The sequence below is a fragment of the Sapajus apella genome, unplaced genomic scaffold (assembly GCF_009761245.1).
Source record: "Sapajus apella isolate SASKATOON/1434 unplaced genomic scaffold, GSC_monkey_1.0 scaffold22, whole genome shotgun sequence".
In the NCBI taxonomy this organism is placed as follows: Eukaryota; Metazoa; Chordata; class Mammalia; order Primates; family Cebidae; genus Sapajus; species Sapajus apella.
In genome coordinates this window covers 20,960,186-20,979,622 of record NW_022436962.1, presented here as the reverse complement: position 1 = coordinate 20,979,622, position 19,437 = coordinate 20,960,186, and the positions used below count along the sequence as shown (strand labels likewise).

The window sequence follows — 19,437 nt, the reverse complement described above, 5'->3', positions numbered from 1 at the left end:
GCTAAAAAAATAAAAATAAATGTATTTTTGAATGAGGATATAATATTTTTACACATTATATTCTGTATTATGTTTTAAGTAAAAGCATCCTTTGTAATAAAATTGAAATAAACTAGTCTGTTAAAAATATAGAAAGTCCAGCCGAGTGTGGCGGCTCATGCTTGTAATCCTAGCACTTTGGGAGGTCACTGAGTCCAGGACCAGCCTGGGCAACATGGAAAATCCCCGTCTCTACAAAAAATACAAAATGAGCTAGGCATGGTGGTGGACACCTGTTGTCTTAGCTACTCAGGAGGTTGAGGTGGGAGAATCACATAAGCCTGGGAGGTCAAGGCTGTGGTGAGCCATGACCGTGCCACAGCACTCCAGCCTGGGTGACAGAGTGAGACTCTGTCTCCAAAAAAAAGAAGACGCTTTAAAAATTATTTTAATTTAAAATAAAATGAAAAAATATACATATATATATATAAACTGTGTTACCTAAATATCCCTAAATGTCTTGGCTTTAGACAAAGCCTGGGAAACTATAGTATCAAGAAATTATAAAATAAATGTTTACTGAATTAGAATGGTCAGTTAGACTTTCACAGTCATTCTCAATCACTCGTTCCTCTGTAACCTTTATATCTATCCCGCCTTCAAGTTCTGTTGATTTCTAAGCAAGTCATTGTCCATTTGTCCAACATATCCATATTGCATAGGCAAAGCTTCAGTGTTGGAAACTGATGGGGCCTGAGAAAGTCAATGATACATATGGAAACACTCAGCATGCTCAGACTCACGTGCTGTTACTGTCCACTGTGGTAGGTGATTAATAGCACAGTATTTTGGATGACTTATTATGACTCTTTCCCAGTTCTGATCTTGTCTGCTAACATGCATTCCAGTCAAGAATTCAGCTTCTCTTTAAGTTCATCTAGATGGTGGACTTAGCAAGTATAACCCAGGGAAGAAATGATAAATAATTTAAAAAATCATGTTACTTAAGGGTCTCTCCAGCTGGTACATGGATCAGTGCAAATGAAATTTTCGTGGCCAGTATAAAAGCTTGAGGGTCTTTACATTTAAATCTACTCTTTTAAAAAAGTCAGTGACTTTTTAAAAATACATGTTCTCTCCTATTTCCTGAAGGAAATATGAAAAAATGTGTCTAAGTAATTTCTGACAACATGACATAAAACAAGGACAGGAGACTTGGCTCTTTGCTAATAAATCCTTCCTCTCCATTATTGGTTACTCTCTATTTTATGAGCTTTGACTAAGCCACAAATAGTCCAACAGCATAAATCCCTAATTTAGTAGAAGACGCTAATGAGAGCAATGTCTTCTACATTCTACGGGTAATGAAATACCCTTTCAGGTAACATTTTTATGGTGTTTGCATTTTTTAATTTTGACTAATATCCAGTCATCCTGAATGAATTAATTGAGATATGAGAGTAGTAAATGTACAATTATCTGACACACATACCCAGTGAACAAGTATAAAATATTTGCGTTCTGCGCCATTCATCAGATTTATGTTATTTTCCATATCCATTATGATTGCAGGCTCAAATGGCAATGGCCATTAACCTGGTGAAAATACTAGTCTTCAAACAGTTGTGAAGTAATGAAAGTTTTCCGATTTGTCTAGTTTCAACATATTTAAAATGTTATCATTTTTTTAAAGAGATAATTCCTATGACTTCTTAGGGACAAGAATAAATGAATATAACAAATGAATTACTTTTATTAGAGTAACTGGGTTGAGTGAGAACATGCTGTTTCCAGTTCTAGTTAAGTGCTGCCTTCCATCAGGAAGACTTTCCTGAACATTCCTGCCTGGCTAAGGCCTTTCCTGTCTTTCATAACCCTTAATCTTTTGTAAACTTTTCCATAATCTTGGTTAATTTTACGGAGATTATTTTTCTAGCTCTTTGGCCTATGTTTAATATCTTTGTATGTTCAGTGCCTAGAAAAGTACTTGCTACACATAGGTACTCAACAAACATTTATTTAACTAACTACAGAGGTAACTTTTATATTTAAAGTCTAGTAAACTAAGTATTATTTGAAGATATATAAAATAAGCATTTTAGAGTCTATAAACTATAAAAACCTTGAAATCATTTTTCTTTTCTTTGCGGCTACTGTATGATTTGATTTTAGAAACGCCATAAGCAGATACCATTTTTGTCTGTAGTGAGCCAGATAGTAAATACTTTGAGATGTCTGAATTTCCAGATAGCCTGGCCAGACAGTCTGTATCACAGCTATTCAACTCTGCTGTTATAGCATAAAGCATCCATAGACAACACATAAATGAATGAGCATGGCTGGATTCCAACAAAATTTTATTTTGGACACTGAATTTGAATTTTCATGTGTCACTTAATTTTTTCTCTCTTTTCTTCTTTTCTTTTCTTTTTTCTTTTCTTTCCTTCTTTCTCTCTTTCTCTTTCCCTACCTCCCTCCCTCCCTTCCTTCCTTCTTCTCTCTTTCTTTCTTCATTGTCTCAGTCTGTCAGCCAGGTTGGAGTGCAGTGGTGTGATCATAACTCACTGCGGCCTCGACCTCCTAAGCTCAAGTGATCCTCTTAGCTCAGCTTATGGGCACATACCACTATGCCTGGCTATTATTATTATTGTAGAGTCGGGTTCTTGCTATGTTGCCCAGTCGGGTCTTGAATTCCTGAGCTCAAGCAATCCTCCTGCCTTAGCCTCCCAAAGTCCTGGGATTATAAGTGTGAGCCGCCGCACCTGGCAACATTTTTTTTCAACCACATAAGAATGTGGTTGATTCCAAACAAATGGCCAACCCCTGCTAGAATTTTCAAAACAAATGGCCAACACCTGCTAGAATTTAATATAATATTAAATTAGAAATCTATAGAATTTAATATAGTATTAAATTGTATATTGCTACCATCCTAGTCACTAATAATCTTTCCCCATACTATAAATATAAATATTTGTGGCCCATACTATTTATTTGTGAAATAAATTACTTAACGAATATTGGACCCTGCCAGACTTGGGAAAGTTGAGTTTGAGAAGTCAAGAATAGAAGCAGGAGGTTTTTGTAAAAATCTTCATGAGAGAAAATGACTTAAACTCGTAGGAAGAGCAAGTAAAAATTAGAGTTTAGAAATATTTAAGGCCTTGATAATTGATTGTTTGAGGAGGAATGAAGAATAACTTATATCTTTGGGGTTGTTGTGGATGATGGTACCATGAAGGAAGATTGGAAATACAGAAGAAGTTTGGGGAAAAGACAGGTTTCTATTGGACATTGAGTTTTGGGTGCTCAAGTAATATCTAGATTGACATATCCAGCAGGGGATTTGCATAAATGAACCTAAGGTCTGGTCTAAAGGTGTGAATGCGTTATTCGCATACAGGGAGTTGCCGAAACCAAGAGATGGGGGTAAATCTGGTCGCTCAGGAACAATATAACAAGCCAGTTAAGCCTTGAGATAAATGTGTTACATAAAAGCCAACATTTAAAGGTAGGAGAAGAAAGAGGAGCTTATGAGCAAGAAGGAAGACATGGCCAGAGAAGGGAGGACAGCCAGCAGAATGGAGAGTTTGCGTGCTACTAAAATAGACACAGGTATCAAATGCCATAGAGAAATACAATAAAATGCCTATTTGGCAGTAAGAAGGTGGAATTTTTGAAAAGTGCAATCAGGAGACGCAAGTCAGACATGCAGAGGTTGAACTACACATTGAGAATATAAAATGAAAACTACAGAGAATTTTCAATTCAAAGGGAGAATTACAATGAAGATTGACAGCTATGAGAAGGTCAGTTCTTTGTTTTTGTCTGGGAGAGGGCAGGAGGAGAAGGGGTTAAGAACACTGACAGGGCTTGAAGAGAAAGGAGACTTTCTTTTCACTAAAACTGAAAGAAAAATGATAGGAATGAGTGAGAATAGAATGCCTTGATTTTATGTATGCAGTAGTAAATATAATAATCTCTTGAAGATTGGGCAGAGGAAAGGGTTAAAAAGAGCATTGAAGGATGGTGCAAAGGTTTGGTATGTTGAAGGAAATGAGAGAGTAGATTGATCAAAGACAAGAAAATGTTTGAATAAAAGTGGTGTTGCAGTCTGTGTCAGTCCATTCTCACACTGCTAATACATACCCAAGACTGCGTTAATTTATAAATGAAAGAGGTTTAATGGACTCACAGTTCCACATGGCTGCGGAGGCCTCACAATCGTGGTAGAAGGCAAGGAGGAGCAAAGTCCCATCTTACATGGTGCAGGCAAGGGAAGTTGTTCCTGGGAACTCCCATTCATAAAACGTCAGATCTCACTCTGTGCCCATGCAGCCAACTTGCAACATGGCCTGGCAGAAAGACAAGAAGCCCAAGAAGTCCACCTGGAAGTTTAATTTGGACCTTACTTATCCAGTATAAGATGGAATTTTTGATTCTGGAAATTTTGAGCAATTTCTACGGGAGAAGGTTAAAGTTAATGGCAAAACTGGAAATCTCGGGAATGTTGTTCACGTTGAAGGCTTCAAGAATAATATCACTGTTGTTTCTGAGAAACAGTTCTGCAAAAGGTATTTGAAATACCTTACCAAGAAATACCTTAAGAAGAACAATCTTTGTGATTGGCTTCGGGTGGTTGCATCTGACAAGGAGACTTAGGAACTTCATTACTTCCAGATTAGTCAAGATGAAGATGAATCAGAGTCGGAGAGCTAAGCAAAGGCTTCCCTTACAGGGCTTTGCTTATTAATAAAATAAATGAAGTATATATGAGAAATACCAAGAAATTGGCTTTTAGTTTATCAGTGAATAAAAAATACTGCACTTTTAAAACAAAACAAAAAAAACCCCAAAAACATCAGATCTCGTGAGACTTATGCACTACCACGAGAACAGTATGGGAGAAACCATCCCCATGATTCAGTTATCTCCCCCTGGCCCAGTCCTTGACACATGGGGATTATTACAATTCAAGGTGAGCTTTAGGTGGGGACACAGCCAAACCATATCACAGTCCCAGCAGAGATCTGAAATTATACACTTGCCAGAATTGTGTGACTGCTTGATTTTCCTCTAACATTGTCAAACCACGTAACAGTCGCAGCAGAGATCTGAAGTTATACACTTGCCAGAACTGTGTGATTGCTTGATTTTCCTCTAGCAGGTACCTAAATCCAGAGCTTGGATTTGGGAGGCTTGGTGCAAGAGATTCAAATGTGAAAGGAAATTGAGAGGCTAGTGAGAAAGTAAGTTCATAGTAGTTCCTGTAATCAACCACAGAGTCCAGATTGAGTTTAAAATGAAGAGGCCAAGAAGAATTCCTGGCATTGGAGGTCTCCATGCAGTAGACTGCAGAGACCGCTGGAAGGCCAAGTGGTTATGGTTAGAGAATTTAAGACTTCCAGGATTATGGATCTGATAAAAACAAATGCCAAAAAATTCCAAGAAGTGGCCATAAAAATGTGTAGCTAAAAAGGAGTCAAGGTGAAGGTTAAGTGATAGTGTTGGATGAATCAGCCTGTGGAATGAGGGAGAGTGATTTGGAGGTAAATTGAAGCAAGGGTGATGAGTGTTGGTATGGGATGTATAGCATGGAAGAAGCTTGAAAAAGGATGGGCTCAGACATATATCCATAAGGATAAACTGAAGAGGCTCTATTACTATAGGCTTTATAAATCAGTAACATATATTCATTGAAAAGGACTGAAACTAGGCCAGGTTTGGTAGCTCATGCCTGTAATCCCCATATGTAGGGAGGCCAAGATGGGCAGATGACTTGAGTCTAGGAGTTAGAGGCCAGCCTGGGTGACATGATGAAATGCCATCTCTACAAAAAATACAAAAATTAGCCTGGCATGGTGGCACATGCCTATAGTCCCAGCTACTTGGGGCTGAGGTAGGAGAATCCCTTGAGTATGCGAGGCAGAGGTTGCAGTGAGCTGAGGTTGTGCCACTACATTCCAGCCTGGGCGACAGAGCAAGACACCATCTCAAACAAAAAACCAAAAAGAACAAATAAGAACTTAATATCGTTGGGGGCACATCTCTAAGAGCACAGAGACTTTTGTCCCTCAAAATATGTTTTGAAAAAGGTTTGGCTGAGCACAAAGTTGCTTGAAAGATAAATGATCATAGAAATCTTGACTCAGTTGTGCATGAGAATTCTGTGCTTCTCAAACTTGAAAATGCATGTGTATTACCCAGGGAATCTTGTAAAAATGCAAATTCTAATTCAATAGAATTAGAGGGGCCTAAGATTCTGCATTTCTTACAAACTCCCAGACACCTATTTGCTGTTCTGGAAATCACACTTGAGTAGTATGGCCCCAGAAATCCTCTAGCTTCTTCCTTACCTTTGATACTTTCTTAAAACAATTATGCCTAGGCATGTAGATAGTGGAATCTAGTCAATTCTAATTCATTCAGAAGTGCAAGGATTATTTTGGATTACAGTTGGATATATTCCACGTGAATAGCCTAATGATGGTCATGGCATAACACAATAACCACCAGTGGGAAAACAAAGGTTTTTTTTAGATTGGCAAATATGCATAAAGAAAACATTTATATATGTTTCCATGAATGTTAAATATGATCAATCTTGTCAACAAATAACAAATATGAAGCTGGAAAACCAGTTAATAGAATAATAGAAGAAGCAGCTTTTGTTATAGCAAAAGCCAGCAATGTCCACGTTCATTCAGAAACTCACCATTTTATTTAAGAATAATAAAAGTACGCTCAGTACACATATGTGGACAAATCCTGGAACAAGTTGTCATAGGGTTAAAACTGAGTATGTGGGCAGCTAAAGTACATGCCACTTTTGAGAATAAAAATAGTGTGTACCTTATTAAAAGCTGCCTGACAGGGTCAGCAGCCTAGTCACAGAATACCTACCAAGAACAATTTCAATTTTAATAGGTTTTACTATGTATTTCATAAGCATGCCCACTGAAATTGAGTCATCAAAGCCTCCCAGTTCCTCCAAGACAGATTTTAGCCTGAGAGCTTGGAGTAATTATCCCACTGGATGTTAGCCTGTGTAGCTATTTCAGCCTCGTTCATCATTTCAAACAGCTACAGACTCTGCCTGCTAATTTCTTCCGATGGATTAGCTGCTCTCACTTGTCTATCTTTTTTTATTTCTGGGGGGTGAAATATTGCCTTCTTCCTATGTTTTAATAAGCTGAGCAGGCATGCACCACTGCACAGCTTCTGACTCCTATTTCTTTCAGCTCAAAGAATGATCTTCTTGGGGAAAAGCTGGGTATAAATGTGAAGGTGAAAACTTGGCCATTACTACCTGCAGCCTGAAACCAGCTGCATTTGAATAAGGGCTGAAAACACAGTTCTGAGCTGGTCTGCATTTATCTGTTTATACTACATTCTAAGCTGCTCTTCCTCCACTGTATGACTTTTCCTCCTCTTCTTTTGAACTCCTATCTTTATTTTGTCCCCCACTTCTGTCTTTCACCTCTGCTCTGCCTCTGTGCCTCCTATTAGAAAACCACAATACACAGAATTATTCATTGCAGGATATAACTTCCTCAGTTCTTCACAATAATGACCCTGTTTGAGCCCTTTAATTCAGAGGTTCAGTGATTTCTTTATTATCTGACCTCCCAGTGAGAACACAGAACTTCATGTGCTGGAATATCATTCCTTCTTAGGTAGATTGTAAAAAAGCAGGGAACCTGACGACAAACAAAACAAAATTTTCACCCCATCTCTGCCGCTTACTTGGAAGCTTGGTGACTTTGGGTAAGTTTTACACCATTTCTGAGCTTCAGTTTTCTCATCTATATAATAGGAACAAATACTTTTTTAAAAAAATTATAGGGTTATAGTGAGAAATTAACCAGTGAGATTGTGTGTGCCTGTCATACAGTAGGCACCTCAGCACATCGAACTTACGTTTCTTTGATCTTAGTGATTTAATAAATGGTCTTTTGACTCCCTCACACTTGCTGTTAATGTCGATTAGCTGTTAAAGCTCTGGCAGCTTTGCAGTGGATCTTTAAAAAAACCAGATGAAATGACAGCAGAAGTTGAGGGAGGCTTGTTCACTCAGTTCACCAGTCTAGCCTACCTAACATTCAAAGCCATCTTTTCTGAAAACGTGTCTGAAGTTCTACAGCATCAGTCTAGGTGACTCCACTCAACCCTTTCCCATGACTCCATCTGAGTATCTTGACACTGGTTTGAAAGACACATATTTCCACGGAATTGAAAATAGAAAACTGACCCTGTAACCCAAGGTAAAAGAGGACGAGACAACAGCAAGTAGACTGCTTCTTCAGATAAAATCTTCAAATGGATCCACAGAAAGGTAATGGGGGCTAAATTTTCTAAAAGAAAATTTAGAAAAGACCAGTGCCCTGAGAGCTGCCAATTTAAGGAAAAGCCTCTTTTACCCTTGGTTCCAGAACTATAATGTATTTGCTGATAAATTGGAGATGGATAATTTTTATCCAGCTCAGGAGGAAGTGTGAAAAGGAGTAGTTGGCTTTTCTTACAGAGAGGTGCAGGTCTCAAGTCACTCTCAAGAGATTTTTTTTGGTAATATGATATCATCTGGTATTATATTAATAAAACTACTGCCTGGGATCAGAAACTTGGAATTGGTAGAAGTTTCTTTCCTTCAGAAACATAAAGCATCCATATTCTTCATTTACACATAAATTATGTAAGTGGATAAAATCCTCGTTAATAGAGAATGACCTTGATTTAGGACACATTGATATTATGGGTGATGTTCTTTGAATTTTTGCAATTTTTTGACATTAGTTATGGTTCAGTGCCAGTATCAAGATCATTAGTATTGAGTCAAAGACTTTTGTATTCACAAGGTAGTAATTAAAATGACGTTTCCCACTATTTATGTATGTTTCATCCAATGAGATTTTACATGTATGTATATTTCATCTTCAATTTTTCATTTTTTGTGGCCTCTTATTTCCTTCCCCCCACTTTTTTTTTGGCAATGGGTGAAGTGAAATATATAGATTTTGATACTGGCAAAGAAAGGGCATAACCCAAAGACCTCTCTAGAGCAAGTCACCATTTCCATGGATGCTTTGTTCATTTTATTGAGGGAAATTTCCACAGTCGTGTTGCTTTATTTCTCCCTTGTCCCATCGCGATAGAATGAACAATTTCAAAACAGTTTTATTATCTTAAGTGAAGAAATAAAGCTACGTATCAGACAAAATCTCCTTTCCAAAAGGTGGTAGCTTTATTTTATATTTTATTTTAAGGTGGAGTATTGCTATGTCTCCCAGGCTGGAGTGTAGTGGTGCGATCTCTGCTCACTGCAACCTCCACCTCCTGGATTCAAGCGATTCTCCTGCCTCAGCCTTCAGAGTAGCTAGGATTCCTATAGTGCCTGAATTCTATTGCACAGAAAAATGGTTCTTAAATGCATACATCTTTATTGTGATCATTTGATAACATGCATGAGAACCTATTATAGAATAAAACTATCTCGTAAGATACTGAATCTGTGTCTCATCATGCTTACGTCATATATATGAGGTATTGTTATAAAAGATTGAGAATTTTGAAGCGAATTTACCTTGACATATATAACCAAATGTGTGTCATCGTTAAAAATGGTCTCTATCTCTGAGGATACCTACAAAAGGCAAGGTCCACAGACATGTGGAACATCACCATCCTTGGCACAAGAGGACAAATGAACTTAGGGAAGATGTTTCTAATGCATACGTCCTGAAATGTAAAGTAAATGAGTCCATTAACTCAACTCCTTATAAAATCAAAATGGAAACGCATGAAACTTCCCTGACAAACACTGACACTCATGCTTAAAATGAGGCTGTTAGGACTTGCATCCACACAAATGATTAGACATTAAGAAAAAAATATAAAGAAAGAATGATTGTGCTTATTATTGTTTCTTTTCTTTTTTTTTTTTTTTTTGCAATGTTAATTCACTTTATTTTTCTTGTATAAAAACCCTATGTTGTAGCCACAGCTGGAGCTTGGGTCCTCTGCACAGAGACTCTGGTGTGGGTCTTAATGAGGTGGTCCGTGAATTCCTGATAGGGAGACTTGGTGAATACAGTCTCCTTCCACAGATCGGGGGTCAGGTAGCTGTAAGTCTTAGAGATGGCATCAAACGTGGCCTTGGCGAAGTTGCCCAAGGTGGCAGTGCAGCCCCTAGCCGAGGTGTAGCAGTCATCAATACCAGCCATCATAAGCAGCTTCTTGGGCACAGGTACTGAGACAATGCCAGTGCCCTGGGCGCAGGGATGAGGCGCACCAGCACAGAGCCATAGCGGCCTGTCACCTTGCAAAGGACGGTATGGGGCTTGCGGATCTTGTTCCCCCAGTAGCCTCTGCGCACGGGGACAATGGAGAGCTTGGCCAGGATGATGGCCCCACGGATGGCAATGGCCACCTCCTTGGAACACTTAACACCCAGACCGACGTGACCATTGTAGTCCCCAATAGCAACAAACGCCTTGCACCTGGTGCGCTGGCCAGCACGGGTCTGCTTCTGCACCGGCATGATCTTCAAAACCTCATCCTGAGAGAGGCCCCAGGAAAAAGTCAATGATCTCAGATTCCTTGATGGGCAGAGAGAAGAGATAGATCTCCTCCAGAGATTTAATCTTCATGTCTTTGACCAGGCGGCCCAACTTGGGGACAGGCATACACTCCTTATCCTCGGCTTTGCCTCTGCGAGCCCCGCGGTCGCGACGCCGGCCGCGGATACCACTGCCGAAACCTCCCTGGAAGCCACCGCGGTTCCCCATCCCAGGGACCCAGGGGCCTCCAGGCCCCCCCACCCCCGCTGCACCGGCGTCATCCGCCATTTGGTGTTTTATCGGAGAAGAAGGTCATTATTGTTTCTAGATTCAGATATTATGGTTTGTCTTCTAAATAAAGCTTCTTGGCCTTTTGTCTAATATCAAGCGAAGATTTATCATAAAAAAAGGATTCATTAAAAAAGCTTGAAAAGAAAGATAAAAATTTCTCTCACCATTGAACACAGAAATAACAGAAATATTAGTGTTTGTAATTCAAAAAAATACATTATGTGCACATATATCTGTATACATTTAACAATTTTAATCAAACTTTGCATGCCATTTGATGACCTTTCTCTATTTAAATATTCTCCATATTTTTATATCATCATCATCATCATAGTATTTGTTTACATGAATGCGATATATTCTATTGTAGACATGTTGCACTAGCTATCCCTTTTGTTAATGGGCATTATCATTATTGGCAATTTTTAAGATTGTGAATAATTCTGTGATAAATTTCCTTGTGCATAATGTTCCCCATAAATTGAGTATTATTTCTTTGGAATAAATTTTGAGAAGGGATGTTACTTTCCTAAATTATAAAAAAAATCTTACTTTTTAAGAGAGAGATTTTAGTCCATTCTAGTTCTAAAAATCATAAAAGTAAAGTATGAAGATGAAAATAATTATGCATAATCCTAAAACTAGAAAAATCATCATTAATAGCATTTTGGTATGTTTACTCCACCTGTCATTCTTCTATACATACATACATACATACATACATATACACACACACACACACAATACTTGATTTATAAAGTTGAAATCTTACTGTGTATGTAGAGTTGGGTTCTGCTTTTTTTCATTTCATATTGAGTAATAAGCATTTTCTCAGGCCATTAGTTTTTAGTCATTTTCTTATTGTTGAATTTTTAAGCTGTTTTCAAAATTTTGCTGTTATAAATAATATATCTTTGTGACAGAGTTATTTAGGATGGAGTACCAGAAATAATATTACCAGGTCAAAGACTGCTGTTTTAGAAATTTGTATTACCCATTTGCTTTCCACATAATTTGTGTCAAAATATATACACTCTTACTGGCAGTGTATGAAAGCCCCTATTTCATTGAACTTTCAATAACAGTTAATAATATGATCAGATTTTACTCTTTTTCATTATAGAAATGCAAAATGACAGCTCATTTAAAGATTTTTCACTCATTTTATTGCTGGCAAAGTTTTCTTTTACCATATGTTGATTGACCATTTTCAGTTTTTCAAAATTGCTTGTTCATGTCCTTTGCGTGTTAATGATTTTCCTATTGATTTAAAATTAGTTTTTATATTCTAAGGGCTGAACTCCATATTTTTGTAAATTCATATTGTCTTCTACTTTTTAAGTTTATGGTATTTTTGGTACATTTAAATTTTTATTATTTGAATGTTATGTTCTTCATTCTTTATTGTTCTTATATATGCTGAGATCAAAAAAGCATTGACTCCTTTTTTTCTTTTTCTAGTTTTACATTTTCCCCCCTTTACAAGATTTAACCCTTTAATTCTTACAGACTTGATTTTTTTGTCTGAACTTTTAAAATCTTTTCTCATGATAGACTTTTATATTAAAGCAAAAGCATGAGACCATAGCAAATAGCTCAGCAGCCAGTTACATAAGATCTAAGGCTTAGGTAACTGCAGATCGGGATGACCAGTATGGACAGATCATTACATTGGTATTCTAATGCTAAACAATGGTTGTATCACATAAAATGGCAAAATTTGACTTTTATTCCCAGTGAGTTGGGCAGTTTTATGTTCATTTACTCATTGTACTTAACATACATTGTCTCTTCATGTCTGTTGTTCAGTATTCACAAACAGATCTAGTGCTCTATTTGCACAGAAACATCATTTTGATTTCCTTTTTGAATGCTGACCCACATGAAATTCTCACAATGTGCTATTTTCATATTCTGGAACTTTCCCTACCCCTGTCCATTGACCCAATTAAGGGTACAGAACACATGAGAACCAGCATCTTCCATCATCCTATATGCTCCTAGCACTTCATAGGCCAGACTCTTCCTCTGGCCTCTGAATACCAGACAGGCTAGAAGCTGAAGTCCTCATATCTCGCAGAGGATTGCTCACCCAGTTCTTACCATGGCATTGGAGTCTGGGACTGGGATGGCCAAGTGCTCCTAAAGCCATTAATCTTTGTGATTCACTTTGGAGGAGCCATCCCTCCAAAGTGTGCAAAATAGCTATCATCTTTCTGCTCTATTTTCATGCTCTTAAACATTTACCCTAAAATTCAAACATATCTATATGTTTAGTGGGTATTATCTTCCTAGTTGGAAGGTTTCTGCCTCTCTTTTCTTGTCTTTCTGCACTCACATTCTGACCTACCCAGCTTTGTAGGGCTGTTAGTTTACTTGTTTATTATAAAGCATTATATGAATGGTCTATGACTATTCACAGTGTTTTACAGAATATAGATTTTTCATTAAAATATGTATACCTGTTATAGGAAATCCAGTTACAAAGATGGAAGTAATAATTGCTTAAAAAATTTCAACACTCAGATATAATTTCATTTATACTAAGCAATCATCATTCCAGATGATCACATGCAAGTATACATTTTAAAGCAAAAGCGAATTGATATATTGACAGAGATAATATTAATAAGGTGGAATCACATTAGCAATGGCAGTTAAAAATAAAAGGTCTTTAATTTTTTTGACAGCAGCAAAGGAGTCTAGAATGTAATTGAAGGATCTATTAAACTTCTGAAAAATATTTTCCACTTCAGAAGGAATTAATTTCTAAAATCAAGGGGGAAAACATTATGAAACAATTTAGTTATTGGCCAAATAACAAGTTTTACTTTTTAAAAAATTTGTATTTAATTTTTGATAACTTGGACACCAGAGGTTTCCCTTTTAGACAATATTAATTGACTGATTCCCTGCTGGGCAAAATTTTAAAATTAGTATATTCACAGTGCCTCTCACATCCTGAATTGTATTAATTATGCATTATTTTTTCTCCCAGTTTGTACTGTTTATATTCTGTTATTTTCATAGCTGCAATTCTTACAGTTGTTTCATTTTCACCCTAAAATGAATTTAAAGCTTATTCCCAGTTCTATCACTGGTAGAGTTCTTAATTTTAATTCATTTCTTAATTGACTAAATATCATTATCCAGAATTTTGGTTTTTTTAAAGCATAGCAAAGAGTGGCCTCAGAAGCTGGAAGAATAAGTCAGCATGCACTTGGGTTATCAACTACCATCTTTCATTCATTCAAAAACACGGCTTCCATCAGTCTGAAGATCCCCAGAACTTCCTCTTTTAGAAGTCTTCTATTCCCATTCTGGAGACTTTGTTTTGAAAGCATGAAATACTCCTAGGTGTGCACATTATACATGAACTTTAGGTATGCAATATTGCTAGGTCTGGAACATTTCAGTGTCATTCTATGAGTACTCTTCAGTCTGGAATAGAGTTGTATCATTTCTCTATATCCCATCTTTCTTGAAACATGGAGTGGTTTAATACATGCATTTCCCCCTGAGTTAATGTCAATTTATGTGATTACAATAATATCTGCCATTTGTATAAAAGTTTTTTTTTTTTTTTTTTTTTTAATAATTTCACTTTGTTGTTGTTGTTGAGACAGTCTTGTTCTGCTGCCCAGTCTGGAGTGCAGTGGTGTGATCTTGGCTCTGGACCTTAGCCTCCTAAGCTGACGGCATCCTACCTCAGTCTCCCAAGTAGGTGGGACTATAGGTGCAAGTCACTATACCTGGCTAATTTTTTTTCTCTTGTAGAGAGTGTATATTAGTCTGTTTTCATGATGCTTAATATAGACATATCCAAGACTGGGTAATTTATAAAGGAAAGAGGTTCAATTGATTTACAGTTCAGCATGGCTGGGGAGGCCTCACAATCATGGTGGAAGATGAAGGAGGTGCAAAGGCATGTCTAAATGGTAGCAGACAATAGAGTGTGTGTGGGGGGAACTCCCCTTTATAAAACCATCATATCTTGTGAGATTTAGTCACCGTCATGAGAGCAGCATGAGAAAAACCTGTTCCCTTGATTCAATTCCCCTGGGTCTCTCCCATGACATGTGGGGATTATGGGAGCTACAATTCAAGATGAGATTTGGCTGGGGGGACACAGCCAAACCGTATCAAACCAGGGTTCACTATGCTGCTTAGGCTAGTCAGGCCTCCCAAAGTACTAGGGTTACAGGCATGAGCCACCACACCCAACATCAATTTCATTTTAGTTGTCTAATTTTCAATTCTAAATATACTGTTATTTCCTTAATGAAAGATGGCTTAATCAATTATCAAAGGTCATCCTTCTTTTGCCCTAATTTTGGCTTTGTTCTATAAATACACCAACCTATTTGATTCTAATAGGTCAAAACAAACAAACAAACAAACAAACAAAAAAACCCAAGAAACAAAAAACTGTAACCTGGCTGGACATGGTGACTCACGCATGTAATCTCCGCACTTTGGGAGACCAAGGCAGGTGGTTCACCTGAGGCCAGGAGTTTGAGACCAGCCTGACCAACACGGTGAAATCCCGTCTCTACTAAAAATAGAAAAATTAGCCAGGCATGGTGGCGCGCACCTCTAGTCCCAGATATTCAGGAGGCTGAGGCAGGAGAATTGCTTGAATTAGTGAGCTGAGATCGCACCACTGCACTCCAGCCTGGACGATGGAGCAAGACTGCGTCTCAAAAAAACAAAATAAAACAAAAAACAAAAACCTGTAACTTAAGTATAGATTGCAAGCTCCTCAAAGATTTTGTCTGCTGATAAAACTTGGACAGTTTATAAGAACTTGTACATACAAATGTGTTATTTTAGATAGGATTGTTTTTGGCCTGAGAAAACAAGCACTTAATAAATCATTTATTGATCATAAAATGTTATTTTCCAAACTAATTCTTTAAAATTCAGAATATGGAAGAAATTAAGACAAATATGCTGCCTCAGTTTGGAAGATAATGCTTCTCCAGAATTACCTCATGATATAGATATTAGAGTTAGAAAGGGAAGAAAAGGGAAAGGGACACTGAGATTGATAATAACATTGATTTGAGAGAAAGAGAATATTTTTTAACTATAACATTGGGTCTTTTTTAAAAAGCACACTAAAAGTTCATGGATTTGCCCATTCTTCTTACTGGTAAGCTCACGTCTTTTTGAGGATTTCTGAGGTCCTTTCACTTCAAACAATAGTGTGAGTCAGATGAATACTATATGAAATGTTCCATATTTGGAAAGTTTAATATTATCTTCAGGGAAGTTCAAGAAGAACACAATTCAACTGTAGTTTTTAAAGAATTTTTCTGTTGGTATCAAGCATATAAAACTGTTGTTTAAGTTTTACAAAGTAGATTCAGAAGAATAAGAATATTATTCTGAGTATTCCCAACACATATTCAGTGAGGATGGGGCAATCCTAGATGAATGTGATCCACATTAGAAAAGTTAAAAGGTGAGTGGCCATTCTTTCCATTTGTCTACTTACACTGAAGCTATCTTGAAGTATCTCATATAACTGATAATAAAAAACTTCAGTTGTTTATTCCCTTCTAGGTATTCATATCTATTTGAAATCTCATGGAAGCCAGTATAAAAAGAATTTATCATAATGTTTTCACCTGAATTTGCATATATTTGGTGAAAACATTTTGGTATGTGTATGCAAACATTAGGATAAATATCATCCTTTGTCAAATGATCTTGATAACAGCTGGTAGGTATAGCCAATATCAAATTATTTCACATAGAAAGTTACTTTACTGGTAAGAAGTGGAATGGAAAAGGATATCAAGGCAATGTAACGAATAAAAACATGATAATATTAGGTTTAGAATTTCACTTTTTTTGTCTTCAAGATCTTTGCCAACATTAATTAATTAGTATGCATAGTGCCTTGGGAGGTAAATATTATCATCTCAATTTTAAATAAAATTGAAGAATAAAGGTTAAGTGGTTTCCCTCAGGCTACAAAAGGATTAGATTTTATTTTTTTACCAGGAAAATAAAAATGAGTATTTAACCACAATCTTAAATAAGATAGTGGATATAAAAGTCCCTATATACAACATCTGATATAGAGTAGGTTTGCAATAACTATATGCTGAATATTTTAATCATAATACCAGTTAAATATATCTACTTCTCTTTTTATGTATTATATGTACATGCACACATTGTCATGATTTGTATATACAGTTACTGATTAGAAAAACTAGAACAATTTTTATGCACAATCTTGTTTATTCTTTTCTCTTTAAGAAAGCTGCTTTCCTTGAGATCTGAAGGCAGTTGTTATATTTTTAAACATCATCATGAAATGAGATTATAGATTCTCTGTAGTAACTAATGACACCCACGTTGATATAAAACTGTGTGATACACTTAATTAGTGCAATAAATAATTCAGTTGATCATTAATAAGCTTTATAGATCCACTACCACTACATATATGGCCTGGTTGGATTTTTTTTTCTCTTCATCTAATTAACTGAAATTTGATATCAATTTACCAGGGATTTCAGTGTAATGTTTAAATATTCTTTATGTCAGATTGTTCTTCTCTACAGCTAACCTAAACTGTCTATGATGATACTCTTCTTGAATATTAGAAGGTCTTTGTTTTCTTCCTGGTCTCTGCTGGGCACACACTAGGAACAGAGCTCAGTGGATCTTGATTGGTATCAAGAACTGCCATGAATATCCTTGTTAATTTTCTGTCTTGTTGATCTGTCTAATATTGACAGTGAGGTGTTAAAGTCTCCCACTATTATTGTGTGGAAATATAAATCTCTTTGTACGTCTCTAAGAATTTGCTTTATGAATCTACGTGCTCCTGTATTAGGTGCATACATATTTAGGATAGTTAGCTTTTCCTGTTAAGTTGATCCCTATATCATTGTGTGATGCCCTTCTTTGTTATTTTTGATCTTTGTTGGCTTAAAGTCTGTTTTATCAGAGACTAGGATTGCAACCCCTACTTTTTTTTGCTTTTCATTTGCTTGGTAAATATTCCTCCATCCCCTTATTTTAAGCCTATGTGTGTCTTTGCATATGAGATGGGTCTCCTGAATATAGCACACCGATGGGTCTTGACTCTTTATCCAATCTGCCAGTCCGTGTCTTTTAAGTGGGGCATTTAGCCCATTTACATTTAAGGTTATTATTGTTATGTGTGAACTTGATCCTGTCATTATGATGCTAGCTGGTATTTTGCCTGTTAGTTGATACAGTTTCTTCATAGTGTCAATGGTCTTTACAATTTGGTATGTTTTTGCAGTGGCTGGTTCCAGTTGTTCCTTATCATATTTAGTGCTTCCTTCAGGAGCTCTTGTAAGGCAGGCCTGGTGGTGACAAAATCTCTCAGCATTTGCTTGTCTGTAAAGGATTTTATTTATCCTTTGCTTATGAAGCTTAGTTTTGTTGGATAGGAAACTCTGGGTTGAAAATTCTTTTCTTTAAGAATGTTGATTGTTGGCTGAACTCTCTTCTGGCTTGTAGGGTTTCTTTTTTTTTTTTTTTTTTTTTGGGGGCGGAGTTTCGCTCTTGTTACCCAGGCTGGAGTGCAATGGCGCGATCTCGGCTCACCGCAACCTCCGCCTCCTGGGTTCAGGCAATTCTCCTGCCTCAGCCTCCTGAGTAGCTGGGATTACAGGCACGCGTCACCATGCCCAGCTAATTTTTTGTATTTTTAGTAGAGACGGGGTTTCACCGTGTTGACCAGGATGGTCTTGATCTCTTGACCTCGTGATCCACCCGCCTCGGCCTCCCAAAGTGCTGGGATTACAGGCTTGAGCCACCGCGCCCGGCCGTAGGGTTTCTGCAGAGAGATCCACTATTAGTCTGATTGGCTTCCCTTTGTGGGTAACACAACTTTTCTCTCTGGCTGCCGTTAATATTTTTTCCTTCATTTCAATCTTGGTGAATCTGTTGATTATATGTCTTGGGGTACTCGTCTCAAGGAGTATCTTTGTGGTGGTCTCTGTATTTCCTGAATTTGGATGTTGGCCTGTCTTGCTAGGTTGGGGAAGTTCTCCTGGATAATATCCTGAAGAGTGTTTTCCAACTTGGTACCATTCCCTGTCACTTTCAGGTACACCAGTCAAACGTAGATTTGGTCTTTTCATACAGTCCCATATTTCTTGGAGGCTTTGTTTGTTCCTTTTCATTCTTTTTTCTCTAATCGTGTCTACATGCTTTATTTCATTAAGTTGACATTCAATCTCTGATATCCTTTCTTCTGCTTCATTGATTTGGCTATTGATACTTGTATATGCTTCACAAAGTTCTGATGCTGTGCTGTGTTTTTCAGCTCTATTAGGTCATTTATTTTCTTCTCTAAACTGGTTATTCTGGTTAGCAATTCATCTAACCTTTTTTCAAGTTTCTTAGTTTCCTTGCATTGGGTTAGAACGTGCTTCTTTAGGTTGAAGGAGTTTGTTATTACCCTCCTTCTGAAGCCTACTTCTGTCAATTTGTCAAACTCATTCTCTGTCTAGTTTTGTTCCTTGCTGGTGAGGAGTTTTGATCCTTTGGAGTAGAAGAGGTATTCTAGTTTTTGGAATTTTCAGCCTTTTTGTGCTTTTTTTCTCGTCTTTGT

General features: G+C 37.1%; 2 pseudogenes across 1 annotated transcript; one reads left to right on the top strand and one right to left on the bottom strand.

The window, feature by feature from the left end:
• Window positions 1–4,314: 4,314 nt before the first annotated feature.
• Window positions 4,315–4,829, top strand: LOC116558616 (annotated as a pseudogene).
• A 5,114-nt stretch (window positions 4,830–9,943) lies between these two features.
• On the bottom strand, window positions 9,944–10,840 carry LOC116558944 (annotated as a pseudogene). Its single transcript, XR_004272243.1, has one exon. The product of XR_004272243.1 is annotated as a 40S ribosomal protein S2 pseudogene (transcript).
• Between the last annotated feature and the right edge of the window lie 8,597 nt (window positions 10,841–19,437).